The following is a 16,421-nucleotide window of genomic DNA, read 5'->3' on the forward strand; positions in this document are numbered from 1 at the left end:
TAAAAGGAGTTCAAGATGCATATGCGCATGCTCACCGTGCAAAGCATGGTTAAAACAAGCTGCAGTGTGACAGTTTACATGAAGCACAGGAGACCTTCAGGAAATGTCTGCTGATCTCTCCCGCAGCTCCCCCGTGGAGACTTTGCCATGGTTACTTACTGCTTGCAGGTGTCAGCAGGCTCCCTTGCTCTGCACTCTCACTGAAGTCAAGGAGATCTGGATCCAAGAGCAGAAGTTGGCCTTTAAGATTCACTTCCATGTAGCATATGTTGCAACACGGTACACCAAGAAATGTAACCAAGAAGAACCTTGGTATTTACAGTATGCTAAAATTTAACTATTGCTGTGGCCCTCAAAAGCCTGTGGGACACATCCATGAAGACTGCCCACTTCATCTGACACAAGGTAAGACTATTGTTGCTGAAGAATGAATGGCACAGTATGAATTCAGATTCAGGTTCTGGTCTAGTGCCCACCTTCAAGCTGAAATGGCCAACAGTGACTAATTTCCTTAATGAGCAGGGCAGAAGAAGTAAAATTGAGTGGAGTGAGGGATAGTTATCTATTTTTTAACTTAATCTTATTGGTAGCAATATCAGAGAATAGGCTGTTATTTTAAGAGACATTTAGCAATTGTCAACGAGTTTTCTTTCGGCCATCCAGAGGGATGAAGTTGAAGGTGATGCAGTGAATACAGGAGATTGCTACAAAAACATGTGGGTCTGTCACACTTTCAAAAATACACTGCCTATAAAATCACTTATGCAGCAAACAACATAAAGCACATCTGATGAATTTTAAATGACAGCAATATACTGTCAGGTATCTCCTTCGTTCCTCTGCCTGAAAATTCCTTCTTTTAGGAGGCTGACGCTCCCAAAACAGTGAGGTAATCTTCATCACAGAGAGGAGATGTGAGAGTCTGCTCAAATCTGGATGTGTGTCAATCTCTGCATTTCCAGGTGAGTGATAATACCCACAGGCCTGTGTCCACACATTCCCGTGCTTGTAATGCAATTTTGCAGTAGCAGGATTAGAACAGATTGCTGGCATTATGGCAGCAAGGATATTGTTGGGAGTAGCTTGGCAACACTTGTAGGTGTTGTGACGCTGGCTCTTTGATCAAGGGCAAGGACAGGGAGGGGGTGCTGGATACAGAACAGTAAGAAAAATGATGTCAGAAAAGTTCAGAAGATGAAAGTAGTGACAGTAAATAAGTCTGAAATTATTTTAGGTTTACATACTTCAAAGTCCTCTGTGACTGAAAACACAGCCAAGAATTGCTTCAGCAATATTCCTTCATAAATCTGCATAATAATCTCTCCGAGGGGCTTTGGTGAAATTACAAGTATTCATTTACTAAATTGGGTTCAGTGTCTGTATCATACGCTGTATGAATATTCAGTGCCATGAATTCACTCAAACTACACTGAAGTTAGCATGGTCTTCAAACTATCTCAGATGATAACCCAGGTAGAAAAATCTTTCTTTAAAACAATATATATGTTTATATCTCCACTAGAATCTGATAAAGAAACTTTTAGCAACTAAGAATGATGGCAATAAAAACACAGGTTTTTTCATTTTTTCTGGTGGTGCTTCTGATCTTGTATCTCTGAATTCAACAACAACATGCTCTTGCTAGAAAGGGACCAAATATAATGATAACTGCCATTCAGATACAAGAAAACTGTTACAGGGATGCGCTAATAATAGAAGTACTGGATACTGTGACCTTCATACAGAAAAAACTGTCTCTTCTTACAGTGTTGATAAAACTTTACAGAGTCAGAGAGTCAAATTTTGTGCTGTGAGCTGAAATAAACTTAATCTTGTACAACTCTCCTGTGCTTCATAAGCTCAAATACATGAAAAAAACACATAAAGTAAATCCAGGATAGCAAGCATCTACAGGGTAAAAATTTTCACCATAGTGTGGAATGGATTGAACATAGATTACCTGTGTTATTGCTGAGCCTTCTCACCCCAATCTATTTACTCTCAGTCCTGTCTTGCCTGAATAACCCAAGCTGTCCGTCCCTTCCCACCAAGGCAGTTACTTTGAACGTAAGATGCTGTAGCAATTCTACCAAAAAGTACTAATTCACATCCTGGATATTTCTGAAGCTGTCTGTAGCAAATAGAGACAGAACCAAGAAGTCACTCATCATGCATCGAAGCAAGGAGTCATGACTATTTCCTTTGAAGGTGTAACTATCCAACACAGTTTTTTTTGTCCACAGCTATTGCAAACAGAGCAGTAGATTTTTTTTTTTTCTTCCCCATTTGGCTGCTTTCCAGGTTTCATTTATTTCCCCATCTCACATGACACTGTGTTACTCATAATCCCAATTCACCCAGAGTTAAAAGGAAGGTGAATTCAATGTTCAGTCCACAATTCTGCACTACTTCTAGGAATTGTGCCTGCATCTTTTCCAAGCTAACTTCTGATTTATACTGAAATTGTGCCTTTCTCCCTGGATATTTCTCCTGGTTATTCTTTGCCTTCATTCATTTCATGGCTTGCATTCTCACTAAAGGTCCAACTTTCGAGATCAAATGGAAGGATGTTTTGAAGTAGCATATACTTCATTATTCCAGGATATTTAATCTTTGTATCACTTTCTCCATGAGGGGATTCTGAAGCCACGACTGCCATTCTTTCCAACTTTTCTAGCAATAAATTCATTTCTACGAAGTCAAGTTATAACTGTAGTACACTGACATGTACATATTTGCTCAATGCATTCTGCTAGCAGAATGGACAACCACCACAAAAAGGGGTGCAAAAGTCACATTGATGAAGGATGAGGAAGTTGCTAGAAACAATAATAATAATAAAAAAAAGCGCCTGATGGCATCAAAGTCCTGTATTGGTCTCAAAGGATTTTGTGAATCGTGCAAGGAAATAAACTTCCAGCTGTCTTTATAGTGCTCCAGGAATGAGCATCAGGAAGAGCTGGAAAGCAGGACCAGCTCAGAGCTCTGATTTGGAGCACGTAACTATTCTGAAGACTAGGTGAGTTTGTTCTTCCACCGAGCAAGGTTGAAATGGTGGAATTTGGGCTCCAAGTCTGCTATGGAAAAGGAATTAAGTAAAAAACAAAAAAAATGGAGTTTATTACCTGAAAGTTTTCTTAAACTGTTGCCAGCCACACACACGCACAAAGAACAAAATCATGCAGTATGGATGATTTCTTCCGTTACTAAAAAACAATCACTGCTTGCTGGGAGAACTAAGTTGAGCCAATGACCAAACCTTTAGAGAGAAGCAGTCACATGGGGAAAATGTTAATTAGTTAAGAAAGCACACACTGATGACTTGGATTTTGAATAATCATCCCTTCAGCTTTTTTCACTCAATGTCATCCCCACAACTGCTCATCTATTGTTGCACTATGTCAGAAGAATCCTTTAAATTCAAGTTGTTTGTAAAGATGCTGAACAGCTAATGGAGATTTTAGCATCCAGAAGTTGTTTCAGAGAAGGACGGAGTCCAGCGCTTCTTTGCAGGATCCTGATTGCCAAATCACCTTATGCTACCTTCTGCTTCCTCCCACTACCTCTTCTCTTTCTCCTTTTTTTTTTTTTTTTTTTTTTTTTTTTTTTTTTTTTTTTTTTTTTTTTGTCCCACTATTCTATCACATAATTTGGGGGTTTTGTTACAATTTAAGAAGATGTCAAGCTTCCAGGTTCTTTCCTCTGAATGTCCTCTACCCGGGTCACTTTCCTCAGTGGCTTTACTTGAGAGGTTAGTACTAAAAAATCTTGATGAACAGAGATCCTTTGCACTGGTTGCTCTTCATTCATAGATAAACCCACCATCTTTTATCAAAGTGATGCCATATCATCGTGGGGTATAAAACACATTCTTGTATTTAAGAAGCAGAAGCTGTAAGAATCATTTAGATTATACATTGTGATACTACACTGTTGCCTAGCAAGGGCACTGATTATGCTCAAGAGAAGTTTGAGGAACAGCTTTCTTTAGTCTCAAATTTGCGACAGTTCCCCTTTGAGTTGGCAGTACATTAATGGAAATGGAAACTTGCCTCATTCTAAATGTCAGAATAATAGAGCACCAAAAACAATTCAGTCATGTCTTTCAAACCACGCACATATGGTTCAGCACCAAATGTCACTATTCTTCCTCACTTCCTTTCCATTTGTCACCATCTCTGTTGATTATCATTGTTTGGGTTAAAACTTTGATGAAAGCTCAGTGGGAAGCTCACCTTTACAGTAATTAGAAAGCTTTTGTCAGATGTTTTATTGCTTGATGCCTGCCTAACACAGTATTTTCAGATGCAATAGATTTGAAATACTTACATACTCCAGAGAAGTTTGATCAGATTCTTCCCTTTGAGTTTCTTTCTGTCACCATGCCTACTCCTGTAGGACAAGTTACACCAGCAATAGCCAGCGAAGTGGAAGGAACTTATTTCCTACATTTTCTCTTGCCAAATACAGACAATCTGTAAAATAGCTAGCAATTACTCAGCTGTAAGATCAGCTTCTTGAAATCATAGAACTGCTCAGGTTGGAAACAACCTTGAAGAACAGCAAGTCCAATTGCAACTTAGCCATACTCTAACAACCCACATCAAAATCATATCCCTGAGTACCACATCCAAACAGCTTTTAAACACATCCAGGGAAAAATGTTTTACACCCTTATAAATGCTGAGATGTTTAATACCAAAAGAGTTTTCCTTAAGAACATACCTTCTTATGTCTCCTGTCTCCTTAAGCAGTGACCTTTTGTGACTTAAAATGGTAACTCAGGTTATTGTTATTACAACAGTTATGATATTGTCAAATGCTAGTTGCTTTTCATACTTAAAGGAAGATAATTTTCATATCCTGAGAGCTTTCAGTCTTAATGTAGATGTAAAGCAACATCTAAGACAGACACAAGGTAGGAGAAACAAAGAACATGCACAAGCCAGAGTTATAAATACAGCATGTAAAAACTATCTTAAAGACTGATAAATCCTGACAAAAAAGTCAAATATTCTAGAACTGCAAAACACCCCAAATATGCAGTATCTGACCACAGGATTACCTGTTTTGTTTTCCCTATTTCTTCCCAAAGGATTTGGTCCTCATTCAATCAGCAGAATGCATCAATTTGATGATTTTTTTGCAGCAAAGTGCTGGAACACACTAAAATGATTGCCTCAATACTCAGTGATTTTTTTTTTTTAATATAGGGTAAAGGAAATTTTCTTTTTCTTCTGTCTTCTTCCTGATAAACAAATACAGTGAATGAATTCAACTAGAAACATATATTTGCATTTAGAGGTTTCTAAATGATTGAAGCTTCAACCATAGGTAAGGGAGAGAAAAAAGTTGTTTGATAGTAAATATCATTCTTTCCTCTGAACACTATTCTCCCCTTCCCCCATGCTTCAGAGCAGAATGGAGGATATCACTAGAGATTATTTTACTAACCCTTGCTTTTTCTTAGCTGCTTCTATGAGCGCGTTGCTGTAAGATTCAGAAAAGACAGCTGATTTAAACAGGAATGAGCAAGTGCAGCAAAACTGCTTAGTATGAGCTGCAGCTCTGTGCTCAAAATTGGTCTTTTCTGGATATCAGACGCTTCACTTCAAACTTCTATTAGGAGAGTTCATTTTCATTTTCCCTTTCATTTAGCTGTTCCCTTCTTTATCTGAGTCATGGCCTGAAAAAACTGCATTGAAGAGCATACCAACAATTGTATAAAAAAACCTCTTGAATTCTTTCCTTTTCCACTGTTCTCACATATATAAGGATCAGAGAATTTTATGTACATCCATACCATGCGCAAATCCTTTCAACGGATGAGGAGAATGATAAAGCATTGTCTGCTGTTGTTCCAACCATGGCACGACAATATGGAGGGAGTGGGATGACAGTGGAAGTCTCATTCTTAAGTGGGGAGTAAGAGTTTGAGAATGGATAGGATGGGTGAGGGTAGGTAGGAATGGGTCAGCCAGCTGCCGTGCTGCAATGTGATGTGCATGTGTTGAGGTGGCCAGGAAATTTCCTTCTGTGGAAGAAAGGCAGAGAAAGCAGTTATGATTAATATCTGCACAGATATTTTGTGAAGACAACCAACCAGTATAAGGTCATTTGAGTGAGGTAATTTATAATTAAGTAACATACAGCCTCATTGCATTTCCATCTTCCAGTATGAAGAATTTAGAATAGCTGAGAAGTCAAGCTATTGTTCTCAAAACAAAACATGGAAAGCAGCACTATAGAAATATTCTTATCATATATTTCTGTTAATGTGGCTAATTGAATAGAGATTGTGTGTGATCTAATTATGTTAATCCATTATTAAAAACAGCAATTTCTTCCATTTTTAAAAATTTGTGAAGAATTTGGTTCCCAACAACCAGCTTTAATGACTATTCCCTTTCATAAGCTAAAGCGTGTTAATTTGTTTCTTTGTTTCAAATATTAAAAGAATTATAAATACAATAAAAAACACAGTTCTCCTCTTAGAATTCAGTAGATAACCATTCTTTCCAAGCCTAAGACTCCCTTTATACAGAGAGAGGTCTTTTACGTAATTTGAACCTACATATTCCTTTAGCAATACAAGAGTCTCTGTTAGAAATAAAAATAAAGCTGAAATAGTACATATTAACTTCCTTAAAATTCAGTGAGAGGTCTATTACACTCTGCTGAGAAGAACTGTCAGAAGCTACAGTACATGCATCACAAAGCTTTTAAACAAAACATCTTTCACTTCTCCAGGAAAAAAATATCAGCTGTACTCGGAAAATTATTTAACAAAGCTGAGCCGTGGCCACTGCATGTAAGCACTTATCGCTGTGTAAATTAAAATAGCTAATCAATTAATACAGAAGTAATTTTATTTCTAAATGGATAGAGGAGGTACAAAAAGCCCTAATTAAAAGCATTGTCTGCTCTGCTTCACACTAATGATTCTCTAAGAACCAATGTTATTTTTGAATTAGCTTAATCACAAAGGAATTTAAGAGAACAAAATTATTTGTATGAAAATAGTTCTTTAAAGGCACAGAGGCTAGATAGAAAAAAAAATCCAGAATCATTTCTATCTCTGATCAACTGGCTTGTCTAATCCATTTTACTGTGGATAGTTGGCCTGACATGACTCCAGATTAGTTTAATAGGGATTAAAGTGGCATGAAGCGTATAAATCTATGAATTTGCACGTACAAACATGTTTAGGAATTCATTTATCTTTAAGGGCAGGAGAAAGGAATAAAGTTCAAAGTAAAATCTGGATACATTTGTAAACACAGATAATTCTGTGGGAAATTTGGAAAACAACTGAAAACCATGCAATTTCCACAGTGAATCCTGATGACTTTAGTCAGTTTCTTTGCACAAAAAAGCAATTACTAAAGTCAAACAAGAAAGACCCCAAGATGCAATACGTGGAGAATTGATGTAGAAGTCCTTAGGTAAACCTACAAGTCCTGTTGATTACTGCCCAAAAAAAGCAGACCTCTGGCATTCAGCTTCCTGAGCTGGCATGTCAAGCGCATAATGTCTTTAGAGCTAGAGCTGCCAAGAGAAAGGGACCAGAGACGGCCAAATTATGATATCACACCAATAAAACCTCATCGTAGTGACATACATAAAACACTCTGTAAATTGCTTTTTGTAACTTTTAATTTATTAAGAGCTTCTGAACTATGTTTTCATTCTGTGACATGTTTTCATTTACCTCTCATATCCTTCATTAATTTGTTTCCTGTTTGAGAAATAATACCACATTTTTGGCAGTTTGAAACTGCTGAAAAAATATATCATACCCTACTTGAGGTAGCTTGCCAGAGAATCAGAACCGTGTGATATTTTAAATTGCTAGGCTGAATTACAGTGAATTATTTGACTATTTGGTTTGCCTATTATCAAGGTTGAGTCATGAGTGCTGCCTGTCATGCTGCTGTTTGCTTATTCCTACACACATATTCAAAACATCTTCTGCAGCTGAAACATGGGGCCTTGGAGAGTTTAGAGATTCTGAATTTATGTTCAGGAGGGTTGTGCATGGATCTATTTGCTGGGTGTCTGGCAGTGCTAAATAAAAGAGATCAGACAGTTTTCTCCAGCATTTCTGGGAATGGTGGGGATGTACTTTAAGCAGATATTATTGTCCTGCTCCCTTCCCAGTCACTGTGTTTCTTTGCCATAAGTTTATAAAGGTGACTCAGTCATTCTGGGAATGGGACCAAATGCATAAACGGACAGAGTAAAGCATTAAAATGACTATAATAAAGCGTCGTGTAGCGCTGACCCCTCAGGTAACCATCCGTAAGTCAATCACAGAAGCATTTATGCTTCTTTAACAGCCTGCTTGGCACATTTTTCCAGCAATGCCTGCACAAATTTTGGTTCAGCCACAAGCTGCAAAGTTCCTGAAATAAGCCTGAACTCCCTTCCCAATACCCATTTTTACTCTCATCCCTCAAAACTTCCTTTGCATATACTGTGACTGACTTTATGATCCACAAACTAAAAGGCAGTCCTGTATCAAAGCAGTAGGTCTATAACTTTGAAGAGCAGAGCAGTGAAATCTTATTACAGGTGGAGTATGCAACAATTGAAAATATATAGCACATAAGGAACCCTACAGTTATTGTACCCTTTCACACCTTTACTAATACAATGTCTTAATATTATCCGTGACCTAAGTCATAAAGTTTCTTTGAATATTTTCAAGAAATTGAAACGATAAAGAAATTCTTTTAAAAGTAAGGAAATCAGGTACAAAGCTGTCTGCAGTTTCATTTTCTTTCCCTTCTGCCAACACAGAGTAATGGTCAAGAAGAGTGTTACAACACTTTTGAAGATGACCTCTCAAGGCCAGGCAATTCAGGTGATATTAATATTTCTGAGCTAAAACCCACAGGAGCAGAAGGGAGTGTTTGAATTGAACGTAAAGCAACTTTTGGAACGGATTGATGGGAAGGGCTTAAATGCACTTGGGAAAGATTTCCCACAGTTCGTGTGGCAGACAGCGAGCAAAGATCTTTTTGCAACAGGGGCCAAAGGTTTTGTGATGAAAACTGGGGCACAGAAGAAAAAGCTTATTTTTGTTTCCTTCTGAGATATGGCACGATTTTGACATGAAAAAAATAGCCGTTTCCTGCTGCGTAGGAAGCTCATACCATAAGATCAAAGAATACTGCATGTGTAACCGCTGGCTCATATAGATTCTTAAGGACAAGCATCTGGAATCAAGAAAGTGCAAGCAAGAAATGAACAAATGCTCAATGCTAAGAATACCTTACCTAACAGGAAGAGCTGGAGCCTGATCTCCACATGTTCAAGAGTAACCTTAGGGAATCCTGAGGGCTGTGCTTTCACCGAGGTGGAATTTATCCTGGGATGTGCCACACTTCTGCTGAAATCCAGCGATGAGAGTCACTACAATTCTGTGGTTTTGTGCTTCTGTTGACTACAGGGTACAGTAAAACACATTTGAGTCAATCCTTTTCACCTTTCTTGTGCACGGGTGATGCTCACTTTTATACTAAAAGTAAAGAGTATCTCCTAATTTCTTTTTGGGATAAGCTGATGTACATTGAAAGAATTTTATTATTAAGTCCATCTCCAACAATCTACCCGAGAAAGGCAGTGCTTGCATGCTGTTCACTGGAGGACCAAAGCAGTCACTGGAAATGAAACCAAAAGAGAATTTGTGACCCTAAGACTAGTTTCACCTATAAACACAAACTAGCTTGCCACGCACTGAGAACTACTCCCCTAAAGCACACTGAATTTCATGCATATTAGCTGTGCTGTGCAGGTACAGGGAGATTATGGTCTATAAGGGATTTATCAATTAGACAGACATTCAAGAATCAATCCTCTGGGACCCAGTCAATTTTCTAGCAAATACTTGGACCTTTCTATGCACTGTTGCCCTGGGATTTGGAGCAGTTATTTTCCACAGTGCTGCGTGACACCACTGAGAGTTGAGGCTGAAATTCGCGTGGGTTTCTCACCTTCTGGACCACCTGCCTTTTCATCTCTGAGTCTCTACGGGCATTGCCAGGTGTTCTGGGAAAGGGTGTGAGAAAAAAACAAGGTAATTCACTCCCCCTCTTTCCTCTTATTTTAGACTTCCAGTAATAAGGAGATTTACACACACCTCCTAAGAGACTTTTATTGCTAGTGGTTAGGTGTACTGCATGAATGTATTTTCTTTTCTGAGTGCCTTTCATATATCAACAGATCTCTCTCTATGTGTATTTTACCACCTTTAAATCTGCATTTTGTTAATTAATTTCTGCTGTCAGAATAAGTAACAAAATGAGGTTATGTTGCTATCTTGGAAGTTGTTCTCTTTCAGATATGGATACAAATTCTTGTTTGTGATTATTAGATCACATGAAATTTTCTCCAGTTGAGCTGACTGCATTTAGTGATAGGCGTTCCATACATGATTCCTGAAGGCTGAATCTGGGTCTCTCTCACGTTCTCTCTTTTCATATTTTCTCCTGACATTTGAACTCATGTAGATACTCATTCCATAGCTCAGAGTATGAAATACATTTCCTTTTTTCACTGCTAGAGTTATTCTCTTCTCTACGAATATAGTTATTTTTCACCAAGAAGTCAATGTGCACTTGTTGACCATGGTATGATTGTTCTGATTTTTATTTGTTCTGTGTGAATGATCATGGGAGTCATGTGATTCTTTAAACTCAATGGGACAAGTAAAATAGCTGTGTAAGTAATCACATTTACGATTTTCGTATTATTTACATACATTTGTGCTGTGGTACTTTGTGGCTAATAAAATCCTTTTTCTTTACAAAACAGTCAGTTACTTCAAAACATTTCCAAATATTCTGTCACGTATCTCATATGCATGGGTAGCCACAGGATTGGATTTTGAACTAGGTTCATCCTTATTTTTGAAATAAGGATGACTTCTAATCACAGAGATAGCAGTTTCCATTTTATTCCAACCACTTGAAAATGTCATTGCATTTACCTCACTGAAATGCAAAGTAAGCAGCGTTAATTACGGTAACAAAGCATAGTAAGCACAAGAACTAGTGGAAGAAAAATGATGCATAGCATGCTAGATTTTTTTTTGAAACTAAGTTTTCAGAATACTTCCTAGAAACACTGCCCGTTTTCTAAAATTTTCTTATCACTCGTCTCTGTGGAAGCTGCCTTTTACTTACAATCCACAGTAGGAAGTCTGGATTTATTATGCAGAACAGGACAGTGAGAAGGCAGAAACCTATTCACATGCATAGGAAACAAGGGACTTTGAAAGGTAAAGCTCTGCTTTGAAAAGTCACAAAGTAAAATGACACTTTTGTCCCCAGTTTTTCTGCTATATCTGCATTCAAAGTTACATCTGCTGCCATTGGTGCTAAAAAGAATTTTTATTAACCTTTAAACTTACCAACCCTGAAGAGCAACACAGACCAAGAGGCTGAGCTGCACCCTACTCCTCCCAGTTCACTACCTTGAGGATAACTCCCTATACTTATCACTCAAAAGGACAGCTGACCACATCTGTGCATACCAACAAATGGCAACTGGAATGTTCAGAGTCTGCTGAGGGTGTACTCTGAAGAAAACAGCTGCTCAAAAACAACTGAAAAAAAATAATCTAACACTTTGGGTCCTTGGTAAAGGTGATAATGGGCAGGAAGGAATGAGGTGCTGTTTTAACTGGAGCTTGTCAGATTCAGAATTGAAAACAAAGGTGTTCTCTCTTTTTCTTTCCTTTTTTTCCCCTCTCTGCAAAATTGAACAGATTTATTATGAATTTTCCTCAACTTATTCTTCTATATACATACAACATAGGTTGCTCCAAAAGTAGTGCCTCCTATTTATTTCCATGGAAACTACACTGCTCACTTCTGCTGTTTGGTCTACATCAGTGTAGAGCAAGCATCAGTGAATGTGAACGGGTGTGATTTCTTTTGCAGGGAGGAATTCAGCGATGCACCTTCATTCTATACACACTTCTCTGTCAGATGTCATTTTGTCAAACTGCCCCACTGCTGCCAACTGTTGCACACTAACAAAATGTAATGAAATATTGGTGGGAAGGTTCAGCCTCTATCATACCACAACATCAGCCTGCTGACACTGTGGGTCAATTTAACAACATGGAAGGCATTACTTCCATAGTAGCCCTGACATATAGCCTCCTCTCCTATCCCCAGCATAACTCTTTTCTACTTTCCAGTATTTAAGTTAAAAAGGTTTGCTGTGCTTCAAGGTAAGGGCAGATACTGACAAGTGTCATGGATGAGACAATGCTTTGGGCATAACAAAGCTTTCAGATAAGACCTCAGAAAAAGGGAAAGAAAAGAATCACCCTTATTTTTTCTCTTTTCAATTTTAACTGTATTAGAAAAAGCCACGAAAACTAGTTATCATGCAACGACAAAGATACTTTATGACAGAAAATATTTGCCATACTGTTAATCTATCTACATTTGGCTATACGTATGCAATAACAGAACAGAAAGCTAAGCCCAGCTAATCATCTCAATGAAGGGATTTTGTAATAGCTTACAATAAGAAAACTTACAACTCCTCACATTTCCAGTATAGAGAGCATGATTAACTTACTGCAACTTCATATGCCTTCTTGATGTAATTGAAGACAGCTGGTGGTTGCCCTAAATTGTATCAAAGGACCATAGAAAAGCTCTGTGCTTTGCTGTGAGATCCTCTACCACAGTCAAAGCACTGTCATCCTGACTCATGAGTCATTCTTTCTTCCATCCTCCTGGGGAGGAGAGGTCTCACTGTGTGAATATTTGCCCTAGAACTCAAAGGCTGAACAAAAATCAATATAGTCTTCAGAACTGGGTGAGATTTGAAACTGAGATGCTTTGCTGCCCTTTTCCCTCATATGAGGGGGTGGGTTTGTACTTGCAACCATCTTGCCAAGCCTCAGGCTCCCAGATGGCTAATGCTGCTGCTTGTTGTGTCACTGACTACAACCTTAGCTCAAACAGCCTTCACTGACTCATCAGCAACTGAATTGTTATGGAGCATTGGCTTTCTCTTGGCTGTGGCTTTTTTTTCCGGTTTGTTTAGGGCTTTTGTTGTTGCTGTACCCCTCTCCATTTTCACTCTCCTGTTATGCTTTCTGCACTTTGATCATTGTGATTGGAGTTCTCCATCATAACATAACATGATGAAGTAGTAGCCCAATGTATGTACTGTATGCATCTATCTTCTACACCTGGCAAATATATGCAATTATTTATTTTTCTGTTTCTTGTAACTTTCTAGATAAAGTTACTAGAAGAGTAAAGAAGAATCAAGAAGATCAAGAAGAACGTGAAAGAAGCCATGGTACATCATGTACAGAGCTCCTAAGCAGATAGGGCTACTTCATCTTCTTAGGACACACTATCTCTTAAAAAGTAACAGTAAAAAAATAACAGATTTCTTCAGTGATCCTTAGAAATTTTGTTTCCTACACATTATCACCATTAAAAAAAAACATCTGATTCTGCTCTGGCTGAACATGACTACTGTATTTGTTACGTAGAAGAATGGAAAAGACAGACCAAAAGTTTAACTACAAGCCTAGTGCATTAAAAATGCATCTGTGACTTTTATGAGCAAATTGGCCATGTAGTCGTCAGGAGACAGGCCACAAGGAAGTATGACTAATTTATACATTAGCTTTTTCTTCATGACTCTTTAAGTAGGTTTTTTTTGTAACAAATAAATGATCGTTTGTAGAAGTGAACATGCAGGATATTGCACAAAATACAATAATTAAGACAACATAATTTGAAAGGATATAAGGACAATCAGTTTTAACTATCATATTGCTGTGTAATGCTGTAATGTGATAAGAAGTACAGCAATAATAGCAGGTCAACAAAGTTCTAGGCTGCAGCAAATAAGAACAAACCCAAATACAGCAACCATAGATATAAAAACAAAGGAAGAAAATTTGCTTACCTTTAGAAAACCTCAAGTAGGGACGGACCTCCAGCAAAATATCCCTGCCAAATATAACTGAGATCTGGAATGATGGATCCTCGCTCCACCCTTTTGCTCACTTAGGTACATTGCGTGCACCTGAGCTTCCCTAGGTTGGCCCTGCCTTCCCACCAGGCGCTCCATCACTGTTTCAAGCTGTGACTTAGTATTTACTCTATATGCTGTCTTATAGATTGTCTTTTACAGACAGTTAAAATAGTTGGTGTTACTAGCATTTCAGTCTGAAGAGATTAGGGCTAAAATTTGTAACATGAACTAGAAACCTTGCAGAATTAAATAAATAGGTTTTCTTTTTCTAGAAACTAGCAATCTTTTCTAGAAACTAGGAACAGCAAATATTCAGTCCATTTGTGGAAAACTACAGAAGGATATAGCTTACAAATACTAAAGTGTCCTATCTTACATAGGAAAATTCCTTCTTCTTTCCTATTCCTTCTTCAAATCTTGAAACCATTGCTTTAATTGCTGGATATAATTGAACTGATATAACTGAATACAGTGATGTTACTGAAGGTAGTTTAGCCCAGTCAGGTTTGGTTATCCGTATTCTCCTTTGGTTAAGGCAGACAGAATAAACTGTCTTTGCAGCCAACAGGGAGAAGATGGTGTTTTTTTGGTTACATGCATCTCATTTACTTTAGGTGGCTGCTTTGAGATGAGATGAATAGTGCTCTAGACTCTCGTCTGTATTGCCTATATGCCATTCAATTGAAAGGGGAGACTAGCTCTTCTATAGCTATGCAGATGAGTCTCTCTTCTTTTTATTCTAAGTAGCATAATTAGTTGATGCTTGTCGGATCCTTTCAACCTGAAAATGCTGTGTATGGGCTTGTTCTACTCCTCCCCTGTGAGGATGCATGCAAAATATGTATGGATTTGACAATTATTTGTTTTGAGGGAACAATTAAGAAAAAATGCATGGGATGTCCAATGCACTGGAAGAAGCTGAGTTAAAGAAGTTTTAGAATATTTTGTATATCCAATCTCCATATATGCATCGTCAACAGCTTATTACAGTTTTTCCATACCATGAAATCTAGGCTTTCTGCCAGAGTACTCTTTGGTATGTTTAATAAGCAGCACCTGGAAGTACTTCCAAGATCACAGATTGAGTTGTGTAGCCCAATGCCACCATCATTTTGGGGGTCAGATCTGTATACATACACTTCTCCCTTCCTCAGTTCCTCATTTCTTGGGGGGAAGGAAAACAGCCACATAGAGCAGATGGAAGTCATGACAGTTTGGCTAGGGATGCATTGAGATCTGGGCTATTTGGAATGGTGCACTTATGAAACGATTCAGACGTATGCTATGTGCCAACTGGTATTTAAAGAGTACACCTCATTGTGACAGACCAAGTTTTGTTTCTTACTTACCTATCTCATATTGTTAAGACCAAATAATAGGGATCAAATACAACCTGCGTCCCTTTTTTGTGGATGATGAGTAACAGGGATATTTCTTCAGTAAACTTTCCTCACTAAACCATTTTAGGCATCCCTTCCATTGCTGCTTGTCGAGCACACGTGAAGCTATCATTAGGCCACAAGGAATGATAAATACACTGTAAACAGTCACATTTTTTTCTGTGCTTTCCAGAGTGTGCATTTCACAGGCTGTGCTGCTTTCCAATCTGTGATTGAAAAAACAGTGGTAAATGCACCCTTGCTCACCCCTAGTTGAGGTGTGGTAGAAATCACAAGTGAGAGACACTAGATGCAGCACCAAAAGGAGAAAGAACTCTGGAATCAGGCTGGTCAAGACTGAAGTCACTGAGAGCCTTTCAATTTGTTTTAAATGGAACTGTCATAGTCTTTGAGGTAATAGAATACATTATGTCTCCCTTATTCTCCTACATGTGACACAACTGCAATTGGAGGGAACTGTGTGCATTTGTTTTCAGCTGGCAAGGATCATAACATACTTAGACGGAATATTACAGAAGATTTCAAGGAAAACAAAGTGCTCCAGACTCTTGTTGTAATCTGGTGGAATCTATACTCACTTTGCAATTCAGATGTAGAATTCAACATCCACAGCTTATTTCCTTGTCGTGCCTTTGTCTTCCTTTCTTTTCTTGCAGTTTTTCTGAGTTAACTGCAGTTCTGGGGCTGGTGCCTAAAGCTCTCTACAAAGGTTCTGTTGTCTGTTGAGGCCTGAGAGATTATCACCTTAAAAACTTACTTTTTATGGTGGTCAGTCTAAGATGACGCTAAGAGGATGTGTGCAAAAGTGCAAGTTGACTTCATAGGCTGTGGATAATATATGGTGAACATTGTGTGCTGAAACAGTTTTCCCAACTGTTCTCACAGCAAGGCTCATTGCACAAAATTCAGAAGGAATCACATTACTTTTAAGTTATATGACATCTCATTGTAAAATGCTATGCACAAAATCCCTGTCTACTACTATTATTAAGCCAA

The 16,421-nt window shown here is 38.2% G+C and overlaps 1 long non-coding RNA gene across 1 annotated transcript; it reads right to left on the minus strand.

The window, feature by feature from the left end:
* Positions 1-3,706: 3,706 nt before the first annotated feature.
* On the minus strand, positions 3,707-14,014 carry LOC125692320 (uncharacterized). Its single transcript, XR_007376589.1, has 4 exons — positions 13,957-14,014; positions 9,282-9,448; positions 5,804-6,034; positions 3,707-5,248 (listed from the first exon to the last, which is right to left on the minus strand). It is a non-coding gene; the product is annotated as an uncharacterized LOC125692320 (long non-coding RNA).
* Positions 14,015-16,421: the final 2,407 nt, after the last annotated feature.

This window comes from Lagopus muta, chromosome 4, assembly GCF_023343835.1.
Source record: "Lagopus muta isolate bLagMut1 chromosome 4, bLagMut1 primary, whole genome shotgun sequence".
Taxonomy (NCBI): domain Eukaryota; kingdom Metazoa; phylum Chordata; class Aves; order Galliformes; family Phasianidae; genus Lagopus; species Lagopus muta.